Source organism: Patagioenas fasciata, chromosome Z (assembly GCF_037038585.1).
Source record: "Patagioenas fasciata isolate bPatFas1 chromosome Z, bPatFas1.hap1, whole genome shotgun sequence".
Classification (NCBI taxonomy): domain Eukaryota; kingdom Metazoa; phylum Chordata; class Aves; order Columbiformes; family Columbidae; genus Patagioenas; species Patagioenas fasciata.
The window spans coordinates 73,238,693-73,265,740 of record NC_092560.1 but is presented as its reverse complement, the minus strand read 5'-3'; the positions used below and the strand labels follow the sequence as shown (position 1 = coordinate 73,265,740).

The following is a 27,048-nucleotide window of genomic DNA, read 5'->3' as shown; positions in this document are numbered from 1 at the left end:
TCCAGCCCCTGGGCAACCCCCAGGCCGCCCATCCCCTGTAATGCCACACCTCCCACCGCCTATGCAGCCCCCCCAGCCTCCCCCCAGGCATCTTCCAGACCCTACAGAGTCACCCCGCCAAGCGCCCTTCCACCCCAGTGCCCCCAGCCCCGGTAGAGCCGTCTCCACACGCAAGCCGCACGGAGCAAGGCAGCCCGACAGGGCTCCCCACTCCCCCTGCGTGGCGGAGTAAGCGCCTCTCCGCAGGTACAGGCGGCCCCGCTGCGGCGGGGAGCCGGCGCTGTTGCGGGAAGCCGGCGCTGTTGCGGGCCAGCCCCCCGGCCCGGCCGGCCGCCGCAAGGGTTAACGGCGGGGCCGGCGGCACATGACAGCCGCGGGGCACGGTCGGTCCCGGCGCTGCACGCTGCCGGCCGGGGAACACCGGAGGTGAGCGTTGCCGAGCGTGTGCGGCGGCTCCGCGCCCTGCCCGGGAGTGCGGGGAGCGAGACGGGCGTGGCTCGGCCCCTCCGCTGCTCCGCTCCCGGGAGCTGCCCCCGGGCCCCCCGCCGGCGGGGGGAGAGGGTGAGTCGGCGGCTCCCGGCCTCCGTGTCAGAGCAGGGGGGGGCGCGCGGGGGGAGAAGAGAAAAAAAGCAAACCAAACCCTCTTGTGGTGAAGTTACTTCGCAGTTACTCACCTCGCCGACAAGCTGCTGCGGAGATGAGGACGCACCGCTGTCTGGGAGGACGGGACAAACGCCCGCCCGGCAGATTTGTCATCCCGCTGATGAATAAGCGCAGATAGGTACCCGGCAGGAGGAGGCTGCGGAGCGGAGAGCCTGCCTGCCGGCCGCCCCGCGGCGGGAGGGCAGCGCGGAGCAGCGCGGAGGGCAGCGCGGAGCAGCGTGAGCAGTGCGTGCGGCGCGGAGGGCACCGCGGGCGGTGTCAGCAGTGCGGGAAACGCGAGGGGAGCCCGGGCGGAGAGCCCGGGGGTGCCGGCCGAAGGGATGCGCGGCCCCGCGGACGCCCATGGCCGCAATGCCGAGTGGTGTCTTGCCCGGGCCGTGCCGTCGTCCAGGCAGTGGCCCCGTGGGCATAAAAACAGACGTGTCCTGCCCGGTGAGGTGGCAGGTCTGCCTCGTCTGCAGGCCTATGTGTTGCTAGTAACTCCAGCCTCTTAATAGGCACGAAATCCATGGCTTTCAGTTCTGTCCTCCTCTCCCGAGACCCTGTTTAGCTTTCGGGCTTTGTTGAAGCTGCTAATACTTAAGCTGTGAGGTCTGGGGATGTGATAAGGGGGTAATAGGTGTCTCTGAGGCGATCTGCCCAGCAGCATGTGCTGGCTGTTCACACTGCCCCACAAGTGGTGGCTACAGCGAGGGCACCAGGGCAAGGCAGGTGCCCACGGCTCTGTGCCTCTGCATTGCCACCAGCTCACATGGGGACACTGTTGGTGGTTTCTCTTGTCCTGCTTGCACTGAAGCTCTCACCGTTGCTGATGCTCCAGTATTAGTGATTGTGGCTGCACTCCTGGAAAGTCCAAAGTCATTATAGGCAAAGCTAGCAGTGCAGTGGTGTGAGTTAAATGTGCATGAGGCAGGATTTCGTTACTGGGTGAGGATGCTGCGGCTACTGACAGCATGTCAGAAAGCATGCCTGCAGCCCTGGTACTCAGTGCTACTGGATTAATACTGGGTTTTTCAAACAGATTGTCTGAAGTTTGTGGCTAGCCTTAAAGAGAATAACGTTGCTGTTGTGTTACAGCAACCACTTGCAGTAGCACAGCTCTGACAGTTCTAATAGAAAAAAAAACTTAGGAGATCTTCATTTCCATAATAAAAGCCTGAGAAGTTTTTGGTTTTTCTGGTTTTGTTTTTTGTTTTGTTTTGTGTTTTGTTTGTTTGTTTGTTTTGGTTTGGTTTTGTTTTCTGGCAGAATGATAAAAATGCTTCGTCTTGACTACACTAGGATATACATCATCCTGTCCACTGTCAGCCCTTTTTGTGGCAGTTGCAGCAGTATCGGTGATTGTGCTCTGCTCTGTGTTTGCACAGTCCCTCACACAAAGGCATTCCTTTCTGTGACTAATCTTCCTAGGAATTATAGTGATGCAAGTAATAAGTAATTAGTATATTTCATTATGCTAGCTCTGAGAAAGTCAGTCCTGTTTGGGGGCTGGTTGTCTCACAGTGCTGTAGAGGACCTTCTTTAGCTTTCATTTGCCTTGCTCATGGATATTGTATCAAGAAGGCATTCTGCTGATGTTCGAGAACTAGAAATTGTTGATTACGTGACTCTTTTCTCATTTCCTTGGCTGACCACCTGGGGCTAAGAAAATTTGATATTATCAGAGTACTGCAGTTTGGAATGAAGCCCCCTGTGATAGTCCAAAAGCACAATTGTCAAAAAATGGTTACAAATGACCAAACCAGTGGATGCTAATGCGACTTATTTATTATTCTTAGTAGTTTGTGGCTTCTTAGATGCTGGCTGGCATAGAGGTTGGGGAAAAGATTCTCCATAAATTGTGTGGAAAGCTTATTTTGTAGTTTCAGTTTTGAAGCCGCATTGTCTTCCTTTATTGCAGCTGTGATTTTTAATGTACGTATTGTTCCAACCCTAATCCAAGTTCTCAGCTATTATTTTTTTTTCCTACTCAAATCTCTGCGTGGTTTTGCTTTCTAAGAGTAATTTATTACTGTACTTTGGTCTGTGAGCTATAGCCAGATAACTGCAGAAGAGCTGTAATAGCAGCCCTTCCTACGTGTGCATGTGTGCATTTTAGAAAATGAGTTGTAAGTTGGTGGCTAACACCTACGTTAGGGTTTGCCCTTGTCGCACGCGGTTGTGAGGCACAAAAACCTCAGTAGCCTCCAGGGCCCCATTTCTGTAGACGATGAGTGGTCAGTGACGCTCAGGTGAGGCATCTCTGTAGATTTTGGTGGTAGTCACTTCCCCCTCTCCATCCGAGTCCTCAAGTTCACCCAGACTGACTCGTCAGGGCTGTGATGTCAGGGAGGCAGTGACTTCTGAGTGTTTCACCGTGGTGCCACTGAGAGGTGATGCTCCAGATGCCATGGTCATGCAAGGAGGGAAGGGCTGGCAAGGGACAGCAGAGCTTAAAGGGGAGGAAGCCCATTCTGGTGGCCTTGTGGTAGTTCAGCCACCTGAGTCTTGTTTTCCTGGACTTGTTCCAAGGAGATCGTGGAGGGGAATATGGAGAGAGTCTTGGCTGTCCCTGGTTGTGGTGGGGATGAGGGAAGACACTCACAGTCTTGGAGTGTACAATCCCAAGGGAGTTCATGTTTGCTTTCTGCACTGTATGGTAGTTGTTGGTGAGGTGTCTGCAGTGGAGGAATAGAAAGGCGGGACTGTTTGGTGTATTGTCTTTCAATCTTCTCTTTTGGCTTGGGATAATGCATGCTACCCTGTGTATGAAGTGCCAGTGTCTGATAACTACTTTTGTGAAAGTATCTCCCAAGCTGGATTTATTACAATTCCTTAGCTGATCTCTGCAGTGGAGTAATTCAGCTTTTATTGAAGCTGAAATGTATCTTACCTTTTATATCAGTGAGTGAAGCAATAAGTCAACTCATTACTTCTCAAAACTGCACTGTAAAAGTATGGTGTACTGTGCTGTAGGCACAGATTTGTGAATTCTTCTTTTGTTTTGCTTTCTGATGGATTAGTGTTCAGATTTTCCAGGTCTTCAGCTTTAATTTAGATTTTACTACATGGATTTCTGAAAGTGAATTTATGAATCATTGTTATGGATTTTGAGTAATTACGTTGTCATGCTGTTATTGATAGACGCAGAGTCATAGAGCTTTGAATAATGTCAGCTTAAGAAAAAAGAGTCTTTAGAAGCAGTGGACATAATTGTATTTGCTTTAACGTCTGTGGGAGTATAAAAAGGTCACTACAGTATCTCACTGATGGACAGAAATATTTCATTAGAAGGTGGCAAGTGCTTGTGTTGCTTCGGTAGAACACCAGCATTTGTCAGCAGAGGTATTCAGTCTCAGGATAGTATTCTTTTCTGCTTCTTTTGTGTTTTAACTTAGTGCATTAAGCTTCAACCCTGTTCAGGATTTCTAGGCTTATTTTTAAATAAGCTGTTGTATTTGGTGCTGTATTCCTACAATTTCCACGATCACTTCATTTCTTTTTACTATTACAGGTACCTATAATTGGGAGCTATTTATTGATCTGATGCAAAAGTCAGACTTGTACAATATAATTTATGTGCAATTGGCACTTAGTTACGCATGCTTTAATGCTTCTATAGGTAAACTCTTGTTTTGGTTTGAATCAGTTTGGCCATTCTGACTTTAACATGAGAAGATCTGACATCCTGATGGAAGTTGATGCTTAACAAATCTAACTAATGAAAAGACACTTATGAACAAGCAAATAGTATTGAAAACACCACAAAATAATAATAATAAAAAATCTGAAACATTACGCTCTCCAAGGTGCTTTAAAATTTTAAAGGAAGGAAGCACTGATTTGCATGTTAATGTAATGTTATACATTTTCAGCATAGAGTCAGGAAAGAGACTAGGCGTAAAAAAATTGTAGAGAAATTGCTTGTTTCTGCTTTCATAAAAAAAGGTTTTTTTGTTTTCACTTTCAGGTCATTCGTTTCAAAATATGTCTTACTAGCATGAGGAAAGAAATTACAGACCCAGAGGACTTTCTTCAACTGTTAAAAACCCAACAGTAGCCAGTGATAAAATTGAGACAAAGATGGTGTAGAACAGTGTTAATCATTGTGAGATATAATATTACTGGAGAAGAATAGCAAAGGAAACAAACTTAGTAACAACGCAAGTTGTGTATTGACCTGGATTTTATAGGGCTGGTAGGTCTGTGTAGGCTATGTAGAAATATTCTTCTCTTGATTAAACTAAAGGTACTTTGTTGAGTAAAGCTAATGCATTTGTCATGTATAATATTTTCTTGATTACATTAGTACTTTTCTATGTAGTTAAAATTGCAGACAAGAATTACAGGCAAGAACGATTTTTATTTGTAGCCAATTTATAGTGACATGGTGTATAGCCTTGCCAGTGAAACAACTGCCTTTGTGTGTCCTTTTCTAAGGATCTAGTCACCTGTGTTAGGGCAAGGTACATCCTGCTTTTAAAATAAACTCTGAGAATTTGAGAACATTCAGCTCTCCCTGTCCTTGGTTGAATTGCAGAGAGTGATTTATGCTTCAGCCAGGCATGAAAATAAATTATATTACTTTTAATTGGTGTACTTTACAATTTTTATTCCCATAAAATAAAAATGAAACAATGAAAAATAGTATGTAGAATAAATCTTTTATGTCCATTTTAATTGTGGTTAAGGCAGGGATTTTCATCTTACCTTTGAAAATAATATGCAGACACTTAGATGGCTTTTGCTCATATCTGGAAGTGTGCTATGAATGTAGTTTTGCAAAAGGAACAGGGGTGCTTTCTTCTGGTTTGTTATTATTTTTTTTAATAGTTCACAATGGAGAAAAGACATTTCAGAATCATAGCGAAGGGTTAAGTATAAAAGTTATACGTTAAATTCAATCATGAAAATTCTGGCTATAGTTTTATTGGCTTCTGTGTTGAAAATCTCGTGCTGAAGGTAAAAGTTATGGTTCAGTATTTTGCTGTGGCAAGATCATAATACTTACTTAAAAACTTAATGTATACATCATTGAAAACCATAATTGAAGCCACACTTCAGTTTTATTTCCATCAACTTAATTTGTTGGTTGGAACAGTTTAATTAGACATTGAGTGTATGACTGAACCAACTACTTTAACCTGTGCTTAATATTAAACATATGAACCTGGAGATGTAAATTGGGCATATGCTGCTCAGCTGAGTTAGGGCTGGAATTACTCCATCTGTGCCATATCTTAGCCCAGTGATTTATGCTGACAAGTGCAACTTTTGCCTACAGATCTATTTTGTATCAGGAAATGTTTAGATCTAGTTGATTTAGCCTTGGGGTAGGTTGTGGCTGAGGTGATCTCTCAAACCCATTACCAGTCTTGACTCCTGAGATTTAAATAACAGAAAAAATATAAATGACGACAAGTCAGAGCTCAAAAATTACAGGTATAATTTGAAAGATGTCCTTGAAAATTTGCTACTGTATGGTTACATTTAAATTATGTCACATCTATGGGCTTGCAATAAGCACCCACTTTTGAAGTGATAGTTGTTCTGTTTATGAACACTTCCATGCTGTGCTTCCTTGCAATACTTTTCTATTGCGAAGCGCCACAGACTTTGAAGGACTATGGAGGTATTTCTATGGTTTTGCTGTTCCCTCTTCATTTTTGTTGTATGCACATGCTTTAGAATGTTAACTGGTATCTCTTTCCTGTTTTGCCTTTTATCTGCATAGTACTGGCCTACTATGTGTGCTTTTTGACACCATTTAAATTAGCAGATGTAGGAGAAAAAGGGGTGATAGGAAGTTGTCATTAGGATGAAACCAGCTATCAGGGAGCCTATTCACTCCTGGCTGCTTTCTTGCACTTGGATCAGCATTCACTTAATTTCATGGCTGGTTTAGCTAATGTGAAGGCAGCTGACCTTATTGCAAACTTCAGCTTTTGAACAGGCAGGTTTTCTCGGTGTTAGAGCTCGAAGTCATTGCTTGGCTTTGTTAATTTTCCCTGACAGATCATATAGTGCTTTTACTTTGTTTCTTGTAACATCACTGACAGTACTATTCACCTTTCTGCTTGAAGTCCCAGGAAACAAATGGTTACAAATGAGAAGCCTTTATTACAAGTCCCACAGCCCCCAAGACTGCCAGCCCCGCAGTCTTTAAAGGGAAACCAGCAAGAATTTGGAAATACTGTCTCCCCATGCACAGGTGAATGTAAGGCTCCCAGATGGCATTGGTTTTACTAGATGAAATCCCATCTCTTTACTACTCTGTTACTACAAAGGGAGAGTTACTGAAACAAAATGTTTTGCTGTTTTCCACAAAAGTCATTCATGGTTTGATTATTCCCAGGGGCTTTGTATTACACAGCAAGTGCTCATAACGCCTGAGTTGTCCTAAGATTATTTATGAACAGCATAGTTTGACTTTGTTTTGGAAACGTAATCTCTTAACTAAACAAATTGAGATAGTTACTTTATATTCTGTGGCACCAGAATTTTGTGAGTGCTATCAGAAATACTCCTTGGATGTATGAACACAACTTTCCACTGGTGACTAACAGCTGCTTAGAGATGAAAGCAGCAATGTAGTCATGCTTTTTAAAGTGCTTAGGCTGGACAAGCTGTAAAGCACTTTGGAGCATGTCTTGACCATGGATTTGCAATCTGTTTTTTTTAAACACTGTTTATGCTGTAGAAAACACTGACGCGTAGCCCTCACAGGATTTGGAGGCCGGTCCTCTGTGACTAAGTGCTTGTGCATCAAAGATTTAAAAGAAAGTACTTGACTGTCTGCTCGTGGGTCTTTGAAGTCAAACCAGAACTTTTAAATTTTCAGTACTTCTCATCTCTGGTCATGCTGGAGATGGGGATACTATTTTTGAGGAGTTTTGGTATCACACTTTTGTAAATGAATGTACATAGGCATGAGAATTTATAGTATAGAAAAGAATTAAATGGTTTAAAATAATAATAATAAAAAGCTTGATATCTTAGTGCAGAAAAGGAGACAGATTTCCTGCCTTATTCCAAGTGTGTTACTTCTCTCCGTTTTTGTTTTTCTTCGCCTCTTCCATTTGAAACCTTAGGAAGTCCATCCATCTTCGGCAGTGCTTGCAGGCTTGAAACCAGTATTGTTTCAGAACAAGTTGAAAGTTAACTGCAAGCTTGAGTGCTCTGCTGAGTCAGAGCAGTGGTAATGCACATACATATTCATGGCGTGACCTCTGAGATCACCCCTCTGGTGCTCGTTTTGGTGGTGATGGTGGGTGTGATTTGCAGCATATACTTCTGCTACAGTGAAGTGAGGTGGAGTCCTCACATGATGAGCTTTGCAGGAACTTTTCTTTCACTACAAGTAGAGCCTGATTCCTGCTGTCTTCAAAACGGCATGCCTAAAACCTGGGGATCCATGCTGGGATCTCTAAAATAGCCCTACATCTGATCCACCTGCAGTGTGTGTTGCAGAGCAGCATCGCAGGGTGAGCAGGGATAATGTCCTTGGTTTGGGGATCTTGATCAGCTGTGCCTGACTGCTCTGTTCCTCGCTCCTGTCATTTCCATCTCTCCTTCTTGGCCTGATAGGCTCTCACATATCCTAAGTAGTCTGCTGTTTTGTGGGGCAGCAAATGGAAAATTCAGCTGAAGGGCTGGCGTTAGGGAAGCTTATGTATAAACAGTGCTGGATAAACAAGATACTATGGCCTTCAGGTGCAATGGACTTCAGATTCCGTGTTTCTATGGATCGGGTTTAGTAATTCCTCATGCTTTAAAGTTCTTGTTATTAGCAGGACCACTTATAGCGTTGAAGATGATACATGCTGGGAATGTATCTGCTATGGAATAGCTAGGTCTCCTTCACTTGGTCACCTCCAGATGATTTTCTAAGACTTTGAACCTTGCTATGCTATATGAAGCATAGCATATATGTAAACAAGACCATAAACCTTACAGAACTATTCATGCAGTTTATGCTTGTGCAGCTCTTTCATATTTTATCCTTTTCTAGTGTTGGGTACATAGAGAGAAATGCCTTTTGGTAGGTACTTATTTTACAGTTGTTTCAATATCAGTTACAGAGGTTTGGACTATTCAAAGTTGGTTTTTGTTTGTATGTTTGTTTGTTTGTTTTTTAATTTGAAAACACATGGAATAGTAAAAAGCAGCAATAGACAAAACAAAATGACTTGGTGGCTTTGAAATAGTTTCCCTGCATTCTACAACAACAGGAGTTTCAGTTTATGCTGGATAAAATAACAATATTCTGGGGCAATCCAGTTGTGTGATTTGTTTTTTGCAGAGGCTTATTTTTTTTTTTGTCAGGAGATGGTGCTGAGCGCACAAAAAGGTAACAGTAATAATCTACAGTAACCACAACACACAAGTCTTTACTTTGCATGAAGACTCTCTTTATCTTGTATAATGTTGCAAAACTTTGAAAGAAAAAGGTCTTCTAGAAGGGATGGCACCTAAGTCACACTAAGAGAAAGTGTTATGCTTTTGTGCATGATGAGAACCTGAAGCACATTGTGTGGTTACTGTATGGAGAAAAAAGGCAAGTCTGAACATGCCCTGGTGTGCATCTCTGACTTCAGTAGCTTTACCTTGTGTGTAGTACTGATGGTATAATTTGCTTTCTAGTACTACATCATGCATATGAAAAGAAAATAGTAATGGTTGATTTTTTTTAAGTACAGAAAAATGTGATGATACAGATTTGGTTTTTGTTTTCTAAGAGTGCACATTTTTGTGTACTCATATTAGATACTTTCACACAGAAACTAGTTGCAAAATGCACCCATAAAAATACGCATATTTGGCATTGAAAATCTACAGTCTTTCATTCTGTTTGATATGTATATCTGACCGCTTTTTCTGAATACTCAGTTTCACACCTTTTAGATTTACTCTAACCTAGAAAGAGGTCTTCACTGGCAGTATCCATCAAGGTGAAAGTGAGCTGGAGAGATGTCAGCCAAGAATGAGCAGAAAGGGGAAGGGGTGAGAACAGTGAAGGAAGACACAAGAACCATAACCTGGCCAGCACTGGTCTTCAGCTTCTCTCTTGAATGCATATCATTTGACAAAAGTCTTGCAATGAAAAATAATATAATTTTTAAAAAATCCAGCATTCTAGTGAGTCTTCTACTAAGAAGGTGATATTTTAAAAGTGCGTAAGTTTCGAATAGTTCAAATTAGAACTGTGATCTAACTGTGGTGATGTCAAGGATTTATTACCAGCTTGTGTTGCACTTCATACACATGCAAATAGTATTTTGTTTTCTAGAAAACCTAGTAGCTCTTCTAGATGTTTTTGAAGGCCATCCCTGCTGGTGTAGGTAATTAGGGATTGTGGGGAGTAGTTTGGTGTTTTTCCCTCAGTGTTATCCATAAGAACCACTGTGAGGAGGGTCATGCTGAGGGAGCTGGATCCTTTTTCTGAATCCCTGTGGTCAGTGCTGTATCTCCAGCCATCATGTTTGTAACCCCATGGAGAGGTCCAACACAGACATGAGAAGGGCAGCTTGTCAGCCTGGCTTCTGGTCTCCCCTATTGTGATTGTGGTTTGAACTGGTATGTCTGGGAAGACTTTCTAGAAATTGTGAGCAGCTCTTAAGCCATGGCAGCTGTAGCTGTAGCCATCTGCTTGCATCCCCTGTTCCCCCTACAGCAGGTGATGCAGCAGATGTGGGGAGTTCAAGCCTTGAAAACCAGCCTAGCCTTTTGTTCCATCAGTGTAATCAACATCTGTGTATGTGACTAAGACCGTGCTATAGTGGTGAAGACTTGACATGAGTGCACTTGAGATGGGACTTGAAGAAGCAAATCTGGACATGTGTTAATAAATGCAGAAACTTGTGCAGATGGGCATGGACACCTTTTGTTCTCCTTATCAGGGCCATTGAAAAGACAGCTGTCATCTTCAATTTCTATGTTTCCTGAAGTGTTAAGTTTGTTCCTTGACATAAGAACCAATTGTGTATTTCATTCCCTATTTTCTTGCAAATATTACTGTAAATTTTTTTTCAAGTAAAGTGAGTCAGCTGACGTTCATGTTCATGTGTTCATCTCCATCTCTTGATTGAGGTCATTCAGGCTCTTCCTTATCCTGGAAGTAGTTGACAGGCATAAAATATTGGGATTTTATGTTTTTTTTTTTTCCGCTGGAGGCTCTGGAAGAAGCAGCAGCTCCAATGCCACTAAGCTGTGTGAAAACTGTGAACTTGGTCAGGGAGGATCATTTGTCTCCAGTTGCCAAGAAAGCCTTGTTCACTTTTGAACAATAACCGCGCAGGTCTGTGAGGAGTGTTATATGCAGAAGTGTTAATCGGTAAACAGCTTGAGCCACACTTGAAATCTCTTTAACATACTTATTTTGCTCTTTAGTATTGTTTTTTTATGTGTCAGTTGGTGCAGTCTGAAAAAAAAAAGATGTTCATCAGTATTCTGTGCAGTTCTTTATGCAGAAAGCTTGGCTCAAGACTTATTTTCCTTCTCAGTTGTTTTCTGTAAGCAATTATCAGCAGTTTTAAAGCCTGATTATTGACAGCGTTTAGGTACAGCAAAGTGATTGATAATGATCTTAGTTTTATGCAGCATGACACATTTTCCAGCTCTGTGTATGCTTCAGTGGCCTTCATATGCCTGAAAAACAACCCAGGATCCATCAAGGTAAGGAAATAATTGCTTGAAGCTCTGGCAGTTGTTGGGAGAATCCATTCTGAAGACAGCAGGGATGGGTCTCGGTGGATTCTTTTGTCTGGTCTAGGTCTTTGAAGAAGGGCACAGCTGATAACATGAAACTCCCTGAGTTTAATTCTGCAATTAGTTTTAGGGCTGGGTGACCAGCAGTCCTGATCTGTTTTGAGAAGGTTCGTTGTGGTTCTTGGTGTCCCTCTCATAGGATGTACAAGAGGTTTACTTAATTTTTGTGTAAAAGGTGGTGCGCAGATTCCTGTTGCAAGACACTGCTTTAGAGTGCTTATTTCAGGTTGAATTTTTTTTCCTATCTGTTGTGTTTTAGGCTTGGTTCATGATGTTCAGGGAACTCTTGAACACAAATTGTGGAAGGCAGTGATTTACATTGACTTCAACTGTGTACTTCTATAGTTTTTATCTTGAGCATTCAGAATTTTGTTTGAGAATGAAGTGTTTAAGAAAACAAAAATAACTGGTGGGTGCATGTTGGACTATGTGTTATAAAGGCCTCAGGCAACTTAGAAAAATTCACTGATGAGTGTTAGGCTTTGTGCCAAAAAGGATCTACTTTACACGGGAACTGTAAAATCCCTGAAGAGTATTAGGCATACTGCCAACAGTTACCCATTCAATGTTAAAAGTGTAATTTAGTTTCTCTCATACCCAGTTGTATACCTTTATCCTCTGCTTTGTGAGTCTGGTCAGTGAGCTTTAAAATTAATTGCAGCTATCCAAAATGCAGTATAGTGAAGGGGTAGATTTAATTAAAGCTCATATTTTATAATTTTCTTAGGCCAAATATTAACCTCTCAGACTGGGGCAAACCGATTGAAAGTGATAGGATGTATTTATCAATAGCTTTATGACACCTGTTTTCACCATGATGGCAGCGTGCTGTTGTTAGTAGCATCCAAAGAGTATCTGCAGCTGGAAGGCTGCAAAAAGCCATGGGCAAGCTGGATGGGGAGGCTACGCCAAGCTCACGACCGGACTCCCTGCAGTGGAGATCTCAATATGCCTTTGAATGTCCACCCAGCAAAATTCCCAAAGGATAAAACCACTGCAGATGTACCTTCCTGAGAGGGCGACTCTTCCAGGAATGTAGTATTTCTCTTTTTTTGCCATAGTCACTGATTAAAGGATGATTGTGCATCTGCACTTAATGCCATCCTGAAAATGACTATTGAGTTTTGTATCCCCCTTCAAGAAAGAAGGGGAGAGGAAGATTTGGTGGCCTCGGGTCAAGCAATCATAAACAAGCAAACCAAACCACGCTAAATGATTACATTTTCACTTTACTTTTTTTTATTTTTTTTTGGGGGGGTGGGGGGGGATCTTCAGTTTGCTGCATGATTTTTCAGGTTTTTGTTATCACCAGGAGGTGGCACTAGCAAAATCTGTTTTCATACAGATAGGTGCATTTTTTAACCGCCTTTTTGTAGGGGAAATTTGGAGTAGAAAATCTTGTTGAAATACAAAAGTTCTGGAAGTTTGGTACCTGAAAATTCTTGAAAACTGCATCGAGGCCACCCCTCCCTCTGAGTGAAGTAAGAGTTGAGTATTTTGCTCTGAATATAGGTAAGTCTCTTGAATTTGCTATTCTTTTCATGGGCAATTTTTGAATGTTATTTTTACATTTATACAGTGCTTTTAGATCTCCACCTGAAGTGCGATTTATTGACGTCAAAGACAAAACCTCAGAGCTGCCTGTGCACCTACAAAAAGAGAACAGGTTGTTTGTGCCTTTATGTGGGGGAGCGGGAGGCCAAAAAGCAGCCTAGTGCACAGCTAAGCACAGGTGTGTGTATATACTGAATTCTGCAGATTGTTTTGGCTTTTTTGCCTATTACCATCGTGTTCTTCTTGAATCATATTGCCTTTCCTGACAGGGCTATAACGTGATCTTTACAGTGGTGATGTCACCACAGCGGTAATGAAAATACAATGTATAGTGATGAGTGTGATGTGTCTATAGTGAATAAGTAAATGGAGAGATTATTCTCTCCTGAACAAACAAAAATATTTTATATATGGTATTAAGTATAAGGTACCAGAACAAATATACCGCCATGAAATGCTTACTGTAGTCTGTATTAATATGAATTGCAACAGCAAAGTGTGTTTTTTATCTTTTATTTCCCACAATAACCGTGTGGGGTAAACAGAATTATGGAAAAACAGTCATTATTGACTGCTGTGACTTTACCAGCGAGACTTACTCAGTGGTAAAGTGGTGCTACTTCTGAATTTCAGCGAACAAACATCTTCAGTTCTGGTGGCTATAAGGGGGCTTTTGATCTCCTAATTTATCTTTGGTAGTTGGTCTTGCAAAACCAATAAACACTTTATTGTCTTAAAATTGAAAGCTTATTCTTAAAGGAAGAAACTTTTTGGGACTGGGGGAACATCTAGAGAAGTCTGTTGTCTGTACTTAACCATCATATTTATGGGGCTAAGTCAAATATAGTCATTTTGTACCAATGTCTGTGAGATTCTGCAGGTGGCAAGCATGTCCTTCAGCTGTTTTGTTGCCAGTGTGTAGGTCTTCTGTTGGCACTTGGAGTGTGTGGACTTCAGCCAGTGAGAGGAACTGGCATCCTGGCTGACCTGTGGTAGCTATGTGCAACGGCAAGGAAACTTCTGTTTCCCTCACTACACTTTCCTCTTGCAAAAGTGTAGTCCAAAAGTGTAGTCCAAAAGTGTAGTCCAAAATCCTCATTAATTTAGTTCCCTAAAATGACACCAAATCTTGGTCCAGTCAGATTTGTATTGAAATCAGTGGTGGTTTTGTCCAGCTCAGAACTTCATATCAGGGTCTAATAGATTACTATGCACGTTGATGTAACTCTTGTGTGCATGGTCAGAGTTATTTTGCAGAGCTCCCTGCTTCTTGGAGGGCAGATCAAGAGAATAAAATGTTATATTCATTCAGGAGACATTCCTTTGTGTTCAAGAAAGGCTGCTTTGACTGACTTTGCCTTAACACTATTTATTTTTTAATGACACGCAGCCTTAAAAAATAAGGATTTTTATTTGAGATGAATATGGAGAAGAAAATATATTTAAACAATGGTGAGTGGATGCAGTACAAGTGCATTCTTGTCCATTTTCATTTCCTTGTGGTGCTTTCCTCTTTAAGGAAAAAAAAAAAAAGGAGAAGGCATTGGAGGTGCTTGACCATTGCTATCTGGTCTGTATCTCATCTGCAGGGAAATAAGCTGCATTGGACTGAGATCTGTCTCCCACTAAAGGAGCTGTCTTTGGGTCTCCAAGAAAGCGGTGGGATAACTCTCGTTCACAGAATCACAAAATGTCAGGGATTGGAAGGGACCTCAGAAGATCATCCAGTCCAATCCCCCTGCTGGAGCAGGAACACCCAGATGAGGTCACACAGGAAGGCGTCCAGGTGGGTTTTGAATGTCTCCAGAGAAGGAGACTCCACAACCATCCTGGGCAGCCTGTTCCAGTGTCTGTTACCATCACTGAGAAGAAGTTTCTTCTCAAATTTAAGTGGAACCTCTTGTGTTCCAATTTGAACCCATTACCCCTTGTCCTATCATTGGTTGTCACCGAGAAGAGCCTGGCTCCATCCTCGTGACATTCAAACTTTATGTATTTATAAACATCAATAAGGTCACCCCTCAGTCTCCTCTTCTTCAAGCTAAAGAGACCCAGCTCCCTCAGCCTTTCCTCACACGGGAGATGCTCCACTCCCTTCTTCATCTTTGTTGCCCTGCGCTGGACTCTCTCCAGCAGTTCCCTGTCCTTCTGGAACTGAGGGGCCCAGAACTGGACACAATATTCCAGATGGGGTCTCACCAGGGCAGAGTAGAGGGGGAGGTCCCTGCAGTCTTGTGAAACCATTGTTGCTGGGATAATCCAGGCTCTTCTGCTTTTACAAAGGAAAAAAAAAAAAGCTTGATTCCTGTCTTGTATTTGGTAAAAATCCTTTGCGGAACTGAGAATTGAAGAATTAGTTACTGAAATATTTAACAGTAGATTAAAACTAGTAGATTAAAAATACCTAGTAGATTAAAATTTGCAATGTGACTAAAAAAAGCACTGACAAGTATTAAAGAGCTTGCAAACTGGGAATGGCAAATGCCAGTTGTAAATAACTAGCTTTAAAGCCACTTTTCCCCAAAAATGTTCTTTGCTTTTCTTATTGGTCAAAAATAATGCTAAAAATTTAAGTGATTGAATTTGGCAGATGTGATTTCTGAGTCTGTGGTGTGTAAGTAGTAAAGCCCTGCTGAATAGTCCCAGGAAGTTTTCAGGAACGTTCCAGGCAATATCTGATTCAGTCCTCCAGTTGTTAGTGAAGATAACAGCTGCTAATGGCTGAGACAGAGAATGCTGGTTGGCCGATATGCAATAGGTATGCCAAGGCTTAAGGGAAGTTTTCTGAATTAGCCATTATAAATAACGCGGTAACAACTCTGGAGCTGTGGCATCCAACACCTGCAAACCGCTCTGGGAGCTTGAAGAGGAGAGGAATGTTATCATGTCATTTCCAAAAAGGGGTTTCTGTCCAGACAAAAAGTGAATTTTTTTTTAGCCTGGACTGTGTTTTATTAATGTTATAACATATTCAGGGTTTGTTGGTTATGAGCACCGTGAATGATGATCTTGTACGATCAGCAATGAAGTTGTACAGGTTCCTCTGTTCAAGTGGTATTCTGTGTTGACTGGACTAAAATGGAGATACAAAGTTTCTCTGATTTTCAGTATCCTCAAATCTTGGGGTTTTGATGAAAAATGTTTCTCTTCATTTCACCTGAATGGCTCTTTAATTTGCTTCTTTACTTTTACTTGAATGAGGAGCCTAAGACTAAGCAGAGTGCTTTTAACTAGTGTTACATCCTGCCTTTTACACACACACACACAATTAGCTTTGCAGTTTAGGAACAGAGTCTGTTTCAGTCTGTCTGTTTCTGAGACTTGAATTAGATTAGGCTGCTGAAAAGGCTTTGGGGTCACCAAGAATTTTACCATTGATAGTTTGGAAACATCCTAAATAAGTGTTTTGAGCACAGAAGTTTTTTTAAAAAACACGTCTGTGTACAGTTTAGTAATTTTTCCTCAGAAGAGTAAAAATAAAATAGATACTTTTACTAAAAAGGCAATTGAGAAAACCCAGAATAAATTTAAAATTCGCTTGAATTTATAATTCATGCTTTATTCAAATACCGGTATAGTATGACAGGCAGTCATCACAATTGCTGACATTATCAACAGGAAGTATACTCAGGCGGCTAAATGTAGTTCTTAGTTGCATAACATACACTTTAACCTCCTTGTTCTGTCCTATTGAGATGTTTCCAGTGCCTCATTTCAGAGGATAAGTCAGGAGTTCAGCAATAGCATATATAGTCCAGATTGAATTTACATTTGCTATATCCTACTGTCTGAGTATCTGTTAATAAATCTGCAACTGGTTTTCAGGGTCCAACTAACAAAACTGCAATTGGTCTGTAAATCAGCATTCTCAAAGAAATTTTCTTCTAAAAAACTACTGACACAGCATTAGTTTCAATTAATTAGTGAAATTTATCTTCTTACACAATCCACACTGTTTCTTGGTAATGTTTTCATTCTTTTGGCAGCAGGAGAGGACTTCTTGGATATTTATTTGCTTAAGCATGCAGCTAGAAAATAAGTTGGCTTTCAAACAGGAGGAAATGTTTTAAAAACCTTTTGTAATGTAAGAGAAATGCTGTTCATTTTGGGAGCCCGTAGCCTGCTGGAGGAACACTTTCAATATTCCGTGTACCGTTCCTGCCCAGCTCCAGGGCAGCGGGATGCTTCATGCTGCTGCCCGACTCTTCTTTGCCCACGGACGTGCAAGGCCGGTAGCTTTTGCCCACTTAATCTGTACTCAGACTCTTGCTACCTTTCCCACACCACCTAAAGTGGCTTTCTGTTTTGACCTCTTGCTGTGTCATCATCTTCCCCATCTTCTATATACTTTCTCAATTACTTTCTTTGGTGTGAAATACTGTTGCATGTCTTACTTAATGTGAAAGCCATTTGTTTCTTAATGCATCACGTCTGTTCACAAGAACATGAAAAATTCTGCCAAAAGCCATGTGTGTTTCTCTCTGAAATTACTGAGTTTTCATGATGGGAATATTGTTTCTGGCCTCTTGATTGGTTGCAGTGGAAGTGGTTGTTATTTAACTGCACTTGTTTTGGTGTGAAGGTGAGAGGGGGAGCTGAGAAGTCATAATAAAAATAATTTCGGATCATTGAATGCATTTTAGAGATGCATTGAGAGGGAAAAGGGATGAGGAAATTAATTTTACATAGATTTATAAATTCATATTCATTATTTCATTTGTGATCACACAAACTCTGAGCAGTATTCAAAACCCAGTGAAACCAAATTTTTGTTGAGTCTGTTTATTACTGTTAACTTGGATGGGGATGGGAAGCATTTGTTTCATAAAGAGGCTTTGTGTAGTTAACAGTAAAATTGCTAACTCTGCCTGGAATCTTGTGTAAGACCTGCAGCATTAATTCTTTATGTTTTTTTCCTATGACTGTTTTGAATTCCTTTCTCACAAGAAGAAAGATCATTTTCTTGCTGAATATGGAAGCTACAGAAGGCTTTGAAACTTTTATTGACCTCATGACAAGTCCTGTAGAGAAATTAAGTAGGGTTGATATCTGGCTGGGATGTTTAGCTCATTGGGTATTTGAGAGGCAGAACAGCTTTGAATCTGCCACAGGAAATACTTGAAAAACAAATAAGACAGAAAAAGTATTCAATTTGCTACTGGAAAACCTTTTGCCCATGCCTGTTCCCCATGGCCCCCCAACTGGTGGAACCAAAGGCCCCTGGTTAGGATGGCGGGTAAGTCCTGGTTGCCCCAGTGTCACAATCCTCTCTCCTTTCCCTCTACATCTGCTCTGTCATCAAACCTTTCTAGAAACCAGCATGCTGGCGCGGAGTGTGCCCTGGAGCTTCATCCCATGCTTCAGATAACCCTGATTTCTTCTCTTCCATATCTCCTTGGCACGCCTCTTACCTTCCTGCAACTCATCCCTTACCAGTTGTGCCAAACAGCACTGATGGAAAAGGAGAACTTGCTTAGGTAAAGAGGAGGTACATTAAACTGTAATTTTGTGAGTTGGAGAAACTGAAACTTGGGGCTTGCAAGAAAAACTTCTGGGAAAAAAACCAAACAAATGAATCATCAACTCCAGTGATGAGTCTCATATGAAAAATAAGTCTGAACCAATCGTGATTTTAAATTTTGGCTTTGCCAGACATCATTATTATCTGATATGGAAGACATTACAGTGACAGATTCTGAACCCCGTTTGCCTACCAGATACTACGCTGTGTAAAGTTAAGGGCTAATGGGAATAAAGGATCAAAGTCTGGGCCACTGAAGGTGAAAATGTCAGTATGTGTAGGGCAACTGGGACTGAAATGTGAAAATGTAATTCAAAGATGGTTGTAAATCTGTTGTGAACACGAGTCTTGATTCAAGTTTAGCAAGTGCTTGTGCACTTGTGTTGATTATAAGTACACTTTCAGATTTGCTTCAGTTCTTGGGCAGATTTGTTTATCTATTTTCATAGATTTGGGTCTTAATATTCTGTAGATTGAAGGACCTGTTTAGACTTGCTCATTTTGTTGTTGTTGTGCACTGACATTTATAAGGGGGAAAAAGGAAGATTTTTATTTATTTTGTTCCTGAGGGCAAATGGCTGAAGAATTCTCAGCCTTCAAACCTAGAACATGATGCACAAGTCTTCATTTCAGAAGAAGGAAATGGACATTCCTTTGTCCAGTCACAAATGCTGGTAACTGTGGTCAAACAAAAGTTAACCGAGGAGAAGACATGGACCTTCTTGGGCTGGTTACTCTGCATAAGACCTTGTGAGCGGGAAGGTCAGCCCCAGTGCGACCCAGAGAGTTGTGCAAATACGACCCGGAAAGCTCTTTCTACATGTCTATGACCTCTGTTGGTCACCAGAGCAGGAGTTGGTACATTCTGATGAACAAAAGATATCGCATGAGCATTCCCTGGCTCCACCATTAGTTTCTTCTTTAATTGGGAGACCTTTAAAATAGCCTCAGAGAGGTGGTAGGATCTGTGGAGCTGGAAAGATTTTTCTTCTAGTTGGTAACAACTTCTCCCTGTCAAAGGGTGGAGTTGTAACTCAGAATGAAAGATTGCTGGAGCAGTTTATTTTTAGCCTCTGTGGACAAGTCATAGAAGCCTTCTTAGCAAATATTAGACTTCCACAGAATCTAATGGTAAACTATGTCTATACTGGATATTTCCTCAGAAGGGTTGAAAGTGTGGGGAAAAAAATTGTGTTAGATTCTAGAGATTTAGACTGAGTTGTTTATTTCATTCCAATTATATTCCATAATATGGTATTCTTCACAGGAGAAACTTTGTTGAAATTAAGATGGTAAAATAGTGTTGAAAGAAAGTTAATTGCGTTTAGATTATGAATTGCCAAAGATAAGTCACTTACTAAGGAATAATTGTAGCTTTGAAAGAAAAGAGACAAAGTGTACATAGAATGTTTTGTGGTTTTTTTTTTTTTGTCCAAGTGTCTTCTCTGTAGCTTTTTGAAAGCCCTGGGTTATTTCAGAACAGGAAAAAACAAGATGTTAAAGACATAATAAGGTGTAGTCTGGAAAAGCATCTGATTTTACAACTGCAAACATTTTAAAAATACTGTTTTGAATTATTGAAAGAAGAAAATTATCATCAGTATTTTTGGTTGTTCATACCTAACACTTGGTTGCAAAGGATGCAGTCTGAAGTTCAGATGACTTTATTAAAATACATGAATTGCTGTTCCTAGTACAGTATGATAAGGTTTAGGGTTTGATTCTTAGCTACTATTTTCATCCATTTTTTCGGTGCATATTCAAATGGTGTACAGTATTTCTGCTTATTATCTATTTACATAGTAATATATGCATACATGCTAAATTTATATGCTCACTACTGAGGCAACACAAATTCAAAATACGAGGTGCAAACTACTTTTGCTCCGATGTACAAGCGAATCAAGTAGTAAAACTGTCTAACTTGTTACCAGAAAAATCGTGGCCACTGATTACTGCTCTATGCTTGTGATAATACTCTCATCTCTCAAACAAAAAACCATGCCAGCCGCCTTTTTGTATTACAGTAGGACATTATACCAGATTTTCAGTCTTATATTAAAAAAAAAAAAGAGGAGCAAAACCACACATGAAATTATGTACCTGTGTTGTATTCATGGCTGTTAGCTTTTGTGGAAAACTGTTCTTTCCCTGATCTACAGTTTTGCGACTTTTGTCACTAGAAATGTCTCTTCGAGGTACTCTGAATCATTGCTAATACTGTATCTGCCAAAATCTACTGCTGTTACTGTGCAAAAAAGTACAACTGCAGATTAGAGAAGTGTCTAAATGTCTGCACGGTGCCTGTGGTCATACAGCTCAATTACCTGTCAGGCTATCTCTTTTTGTCTGAAATGTACTTGGTCAATGAAGGGTGAATTTCTGGCAAGGATGCGTGGTAGCACCTCTAAATTAGTGCCCATGGCAGGCGTGATAACTCAGTAAAGACACAGGTTAGTACCTGTCATTTTCCCAAACTGGTAATACATGTCAGAAGGTCCTTTTGGGGAAGTGCTACTTTAACACATGCAGCAAAATCAAATTAGGTGGAGGGCAATGATAAGTCTACCTCTTGCTTTTCATCTTCAGTGATAGTATTCTTGCTTCCAATCTATCTTCTCCTGTTCTCATTGTGCTCTTGTTATTTCCCCATCATTGCTACCTTTTATTTTCAGACTTTGAAAGGACTGTTCAAATTCCCCCAGATTCTCCAGTTTCTTTATACAGTGATGAAAAGCTACTGTGACAGCACACACGATAAGCTACAGAAAGACGTAAGTACAGAGCAGGTATAACTGCAGTGTGAAACATCAGCTGTGTGAATAATTGAAGACTTCTTGCACAAGAGGGTGATTTTTTTATGCAGATTTCTTTTACTGCTTTGCCTTTTACTTCTGGTGAGACCATAGTTGATTGAAATTTGTTTGGGTGTCAGAGCTGAAAGTGTGTGAAGGGATATCTGTGGGAGGAAGAGGAGAACAAAGTGTACATGCCCCGTGTTTACTTAACCACAATATAATTCTGCCAGCTGGACAAAGGGAATATGCTGCTAATTGCCCTGCTACAAGCCAAGGGCAACACCAAGGACCCAATCTGTGTAAATGACGTTCAGGTTACTTGAGAAGCCTTGCAAAGCTGTACTTCCTGAGGGAGAGACCTGGGAAGCACCGTGTCTCAAAGTTCACAGGTTTCACCAGGAAGATGCAATTTTGCTTTACTTTCTTTTCTATACTTCACTTTGTTTACTTTTACTTCACTATTGTTTGCTTTTGTTTAGACCAAACACTGTGAGGCCAGTCCTGTTGGACTGGTTGTTGTCCTGTTGTTGGACACCGGAACGAGCAATGCTGTGTTAGTCTGAGTGTGCTTGTTGCATCTTAGCTTTGCTTCTCTGAAATACAAACTGTGATTATCTTATGGCCTTATACATGAAAGGTGAAGATAGACCACCGAAAGCAATGTTTCCAGACCCGTGTTACTGTACTCTGGTCCTCTGTGTCCTCCAGAAAATAAAAAAAAGACAATTTCTATATGGAAGCCAAGAGTGAAGGGAAGACAATGAAACATGCTAGAGTCTCTGCATTACAAGAAAAAGAACCCCGCACTTGTTTTATTCATTTTAAACAGCCTAAAGCACAACATACCTTGCAGAAAAAAATGGGAGCGTTACCACACATTGTACAATTCTTACTCTTACAGTGTACGGGGTATAAAAGCACCTAGAAAGTACGTGAAGTTTTCTTTTTTCTTGTGTACTCACAGAAGCCTGTCAGGATGTTGAAGCCTCAAAACACTGTCAGCACGATGATGAGATTGATTTTGCTATAGCCGCTTGCATGTTTCACTGATGGGCTTTTTAAATCCTTCAGCAGTGATTTCACTTTGACTGATCTTGTGGTCTGAGTGTAGTGGAAGTGAATTAAGGAACTTATTGGCACTTTTAAAAAATTTCATTTTGCATTTACAGAAGTGGAGGTGGGGACTGAGTTCAGTGCAGGTGTGGGACAAGTTCATACTCAACTGCCGCTGAGAGTGGCTGCAGGTAGGGAGCTGGACTGCGCAAGTACCCAGCAATTGCAGACAACACATGACTCCAGTGGTCACATTTAGTTAGGTTCTTCCACTGCAGAGTGCAGCTGAGACACCCTGGTCTCGTTTTGTTTATATTGCCACCCGATAAATATGAACAACGCTTGAAAGAAAAAATTGTATACATTAAAGCACTGTGCAAACATTAATTATATAATTTGTTTGTATAATTGCATATACAGACAAAACGGTCTGTATTGCTATTGTTGGCACCATGCAAAACTGTGTAAATGTTCTGCACAGCCTTTTTGATTTTTAAATATGTAGTGATGAGTTGATTATGAGCTACAATGGAAATAAGGTCTTGTGAATACCAGCTTTTGAATTTTTAGGTAAAGAAATCAGCAATAAACTCATCAAAACAAGATTTGCAGCTGTAGCAGTTTTTTAGAAGATTTCAGATTTTTCGGGTGTCTGCAGATGCTTTGATATATATCCATCTAGCCAGTATTCTGAAGAACAGTGCTGGCATTTGCCTGTAAAATCTAGAACCAAGGAAAAGCTGTTTTTGTTTACCTTGAGAAGAGGAGCCTATTTTGTCTGTCAGTGACATGTCCACAGTGGCGCTTGGAGATGTGCAGCGTGCTCCTGCACGGCGTGTTCCCGGTGAGTCTAGAGCCCCGCTGTTCACACGAGTGGCTCACCATGCCAAGACACCTCTCGGGTTCTCCTTCTGTTTCACCCCCTGATGGCAGGTAGGGCAGGAGCACGAGTAAGCTGGCAAACAACAAGTGGGAATTCAAAATCTGTGGGACCACATGCCTGATGTTGAGGGTGGAGGGCAAGCAGGGTCTTCTCAGTACTTTTGCTGGTCCCCCTTAGCTTGACTGTGAAAAGGAGATGTACATGAGCACATTTACAGACAGCTCTGTGCTTGAAAAATGTTGATAGATGTCAAGTCATTAATACCATTTGAGGTATGCAATGTCTCTGTCAATCCTTCTACGTGCAATGAGTAACTCGTCAGAATGATCGAGAAAAAGATGTGTGTGAAACTGCGCATGAGAAGAATGGACTCCAACAACTCCATGAGAGCTATAGACTAAAGCAGTTTAATGCAAAGTTTGATCAGGTTATATAATCTTAAACTGCTGATTTTGTAGTTACATTATTTATACTTGAATAATTAGATTATGCGCTGCTTACATGTCTCTAGCTAATACATGATTGGTTGCTATCTTAGACACTCATCACCTCCCATGTCTCACCACAAACTACTTTAATTCCTCATTCTCCTCTTGCTTCATCAACTTTCTTCCCATTCTGTGTGGTCAAGAACCTTTCAGTGACCCTTCACTTGTGGCCTAGATCAGCTCGATGCAGTCTTGCTCACTGCACGGATGTCCATTTCTTTCCAGAAACGATCCCACAAAACTGTGTATCTGTTTCTAGGAAGAAGGTACGTTTCTGGCCAAGTTTTATTGTGGTGAACAATATATTGAGTGTGATCTTTAACTTCCTTTTTTTTTTTCCCAGTTCATGTTTGTAAAAATTGACATTTATAGAGAGGTGTTGATTTATAAATAGAATTGGGAGAAAAATATATGCCCATTCTTGACTAATAAAAATGCTCTCTTAAGTGCTACAACAATTAACCTAATTTTGTACAGTCATACATCAAACATTAGGACATGGATTCTGTGCAAACAAAAAAATTCACTGTTACTCTTTCATTCTGTATTTCTTCTTCTATTCAGTTTTAGGGATTCTGGTTCAAGAAAGATTCTGAATTCCTCACTCTCTGGGGAGACTTAAGAAACTTTGTAGAATGTTAAACCAGAAAGAACCAATCCATGCTGATTGGATTAAAAAAAAAAAAAAAAAAGAAAGAAAGAAAAAAAAGAGTTCTGCAAAACAAGAACAAATAGTCATGAGCAGATTCTTTCCACATGGTTGCTCTTGTCATGAATTCCTTCACCTCATACTAACCTATAAGTTCATTAATGGTCAAACTGAATGATTTGAATAGTTCTTTACCCACAGATTACTAAAATGAGTCTTTTAAATTAGATGCTGGAATCTTTTGCAAGGAGTTTGTTAAAACCAGACTTGAACATAGTGATAATAATCTCCATTTTCCCTTTGTGACTGCCTAGCATGTTATAGCTAGACTAAGATTTCTTTTTTTAAAAAAATTCATGGAGAAAGAAGTAATTTTTTAGGAGTTGCAAATGAGAAACCGAGGGCTGAGTTGCAATCCTAACAAACATACTCCCGATATGGCATTTTCATTGTTTCTTTAAAACGGAAAATTTTGTTGTGGCTGTTGAAATGTATATGATTTAGTTGCTTAGGTTAATAAAATGTATAGGTTTACTCTGATCACAGCTGTAATCCGGTCCCAAAAATACTTAGGAATTTACACACCTTTACTGATGTGAGACACACTGTTCCAGAGGATTTACTTCAATGCATGTGGTCAAGCTGTTGGGTTGTTAATTCATTTGACTGATCACATTGTACCTTTTCAAACTAATATCACAAAGATTGCATAGTCGGTTCAATGAAGCACCCTACTTTAGCCCATTGATGACTTTAGAAATATTTATGTTTTGTTCCTGCCGCTCAGTGCACCCTTTTGAAAAACACAGTGGCAAAAATTCTGTGATGGTAATAGCAGGATTAGAAGAGTAGAAAATGTGGAGATCAAAATGTTGTCTTGAAGACTTCAGACTTTATAGATGCCTGTTTATGAAGAGTTAATTTAGGACCTGGCAAAGTTAGACATGTGGGTAGCTGTACTTTTTCACCTGTGTATGTATGCATTAGGTGGTGAAACATTCTTGTCTGTGGTAAAATACACTGTGGTTTAGTTTCACATGCATTCTTAGTAATACCCAGGTATAATACCTGAAGAGAAACAAGGACATTGTTAGTATAGCAGGTATTTGTTATGTGAGGCTATAGTTGTGTTTCGCTGCTTCTTGTGGAATTAAATTAAAACAACATCCCAAGAACTTGTTTTCAAAGATAATTTGATGAAAACTTTACTCTTATTAACATAGGGAAAAATTAGAGCTGAAACTGACTAGTACCTGTTTTGGACCAGAATCAAAGGGACCGTTGAGTAAATAGCTGACTGGACATAGGAGCAAAAATTTACAATCTAGTTTATGTTGGTACACTTTAAGAGATATTTATTTGGAATTGCAGAAAATTCTGCTGGATTCCAGATTTGAGCACCTGACTTTTAATAAGAAGAGTTGTAAAAGGGCCTAAAACTGTGTCTTCGCTGACAAATTTGGGGTGTCTCCAGCAGTTGTTAGGCCCTTTGAAACTGTGTATGTTCTTGGCCTTTTCACCTAGCAAACTAGGAGGAGTCGTGTTGCATATTAGACAGAAGGAAGAGGGCAGTCTCAGTTGTTAAGTTTCTTTTCCGATCCTGAGGACAGTCATGAAGATCGACCGAAAGGAAGGATACCTAGTTGGTGTATGCACCTCGTGCTTTAATAGAATCATGTAATTGTAGAGTCAGTTTGTTTGGACTAGACCCTCAAGATCACTGAGTCCAACCATAACCTGACTCTGGAACTTAACTATGTCCCTAAGAACCTCATCCGTGCATCTTTTAAACACTTCCAGAGAGGTGGCTCTACCAGTTTTCTGGGCAGCCTGTTCCAGTGCTTCACAGCGCTTTCTATGAAGAAATTGTTCCTGATATTCAATCTAAACCTCCCCTGGCGCAACTTAAGGACATTTCCTATCATCCTACGACTTACTATTTGGGAGACCAACACCTTCCATGCTCCAACCTCCTTTCCAGTAGTTGTAGACAGTGATAAGGTCTCCCTTCAGCCTCCCTTTTTCCAGACTAAACAGCCCCAGTTCCCTCAGCCGCTCCTTGTAAGACTTGTGCTCCAGACCCCTCACCAGTGTTGTTGCCCTTCTCTGAACTCTCTCCAGCACCTCAATGTCTTTCCTGTAGTGAGGGGCCCAAAATTGAACACAGGATTCAAGGTGCAGCCACACCAGTGCTGAGTACAGGGGTATGGTCACTGCCCTGGTCCTGCTGGCTACACTATTCCTGATACAAACCAGGATGCTGTTGGCCTGTTTGGCCACCTGGGCACACTGCTGGCTCATGTTCATCTGGCTGTTGATCAACACCCCCAGATCCCTCTCTGCCAGGCACTTTCCAGCCACTCTTCCCTGAGCCTATGGCGCTGCCTGGGGTTGTGACCCAAGTGCAGGACCCAACACTTGGCTTTGTTGAACCTCATACAATTGATCTTACTCCATCAATCAAGCAGGTCGATATCCCTCATAGAGCCTTGCTACCTTCAGGCAGATCAGCACTCCCACTCAACTTGATGTTGTCTGCAAACTTACTGAGGGTGCACTTGATCCCCTCATCCAGATCATTGATAAAGAGATTAAACAGAACTATCCCAATACTGAGCCACAGGGAATGCCAGTAGCAACTGGCCAACTGTATTTGATTCCGTTCACCACAAGTCTTTGGGCCATCCAGCCAG

The 27,048-nt window shown here is 41.1% G+C and overlaps 1 protein-coding gene across 7 annotated transcripts in view; it reads left to right on the top strand.

Moving 5' to 3' along the window:
* Window positions 1-370: 370 nt before the first annotated feature.
* The window catches only part of GLIS3 (GLIS family zinc finger 3), a 174,089-nt gene continuing 147,411 nt past the window's right edge, over window positions 371-27,048 (top strand). For 3 of the 7 annotated variants that reach the window (XM_071802177.1, XM_071802176.1, XM_071802174.1), the window contains exon 1: window positions 600-888. The gene's annotated coding sequence lies outside the window, so the exon portion shown is untranslated. The other 4 variants (XM_071802180.1, XM_071802178.1, XM_071802175.1 and 1 more) reach the window with 4 other exon arrangements.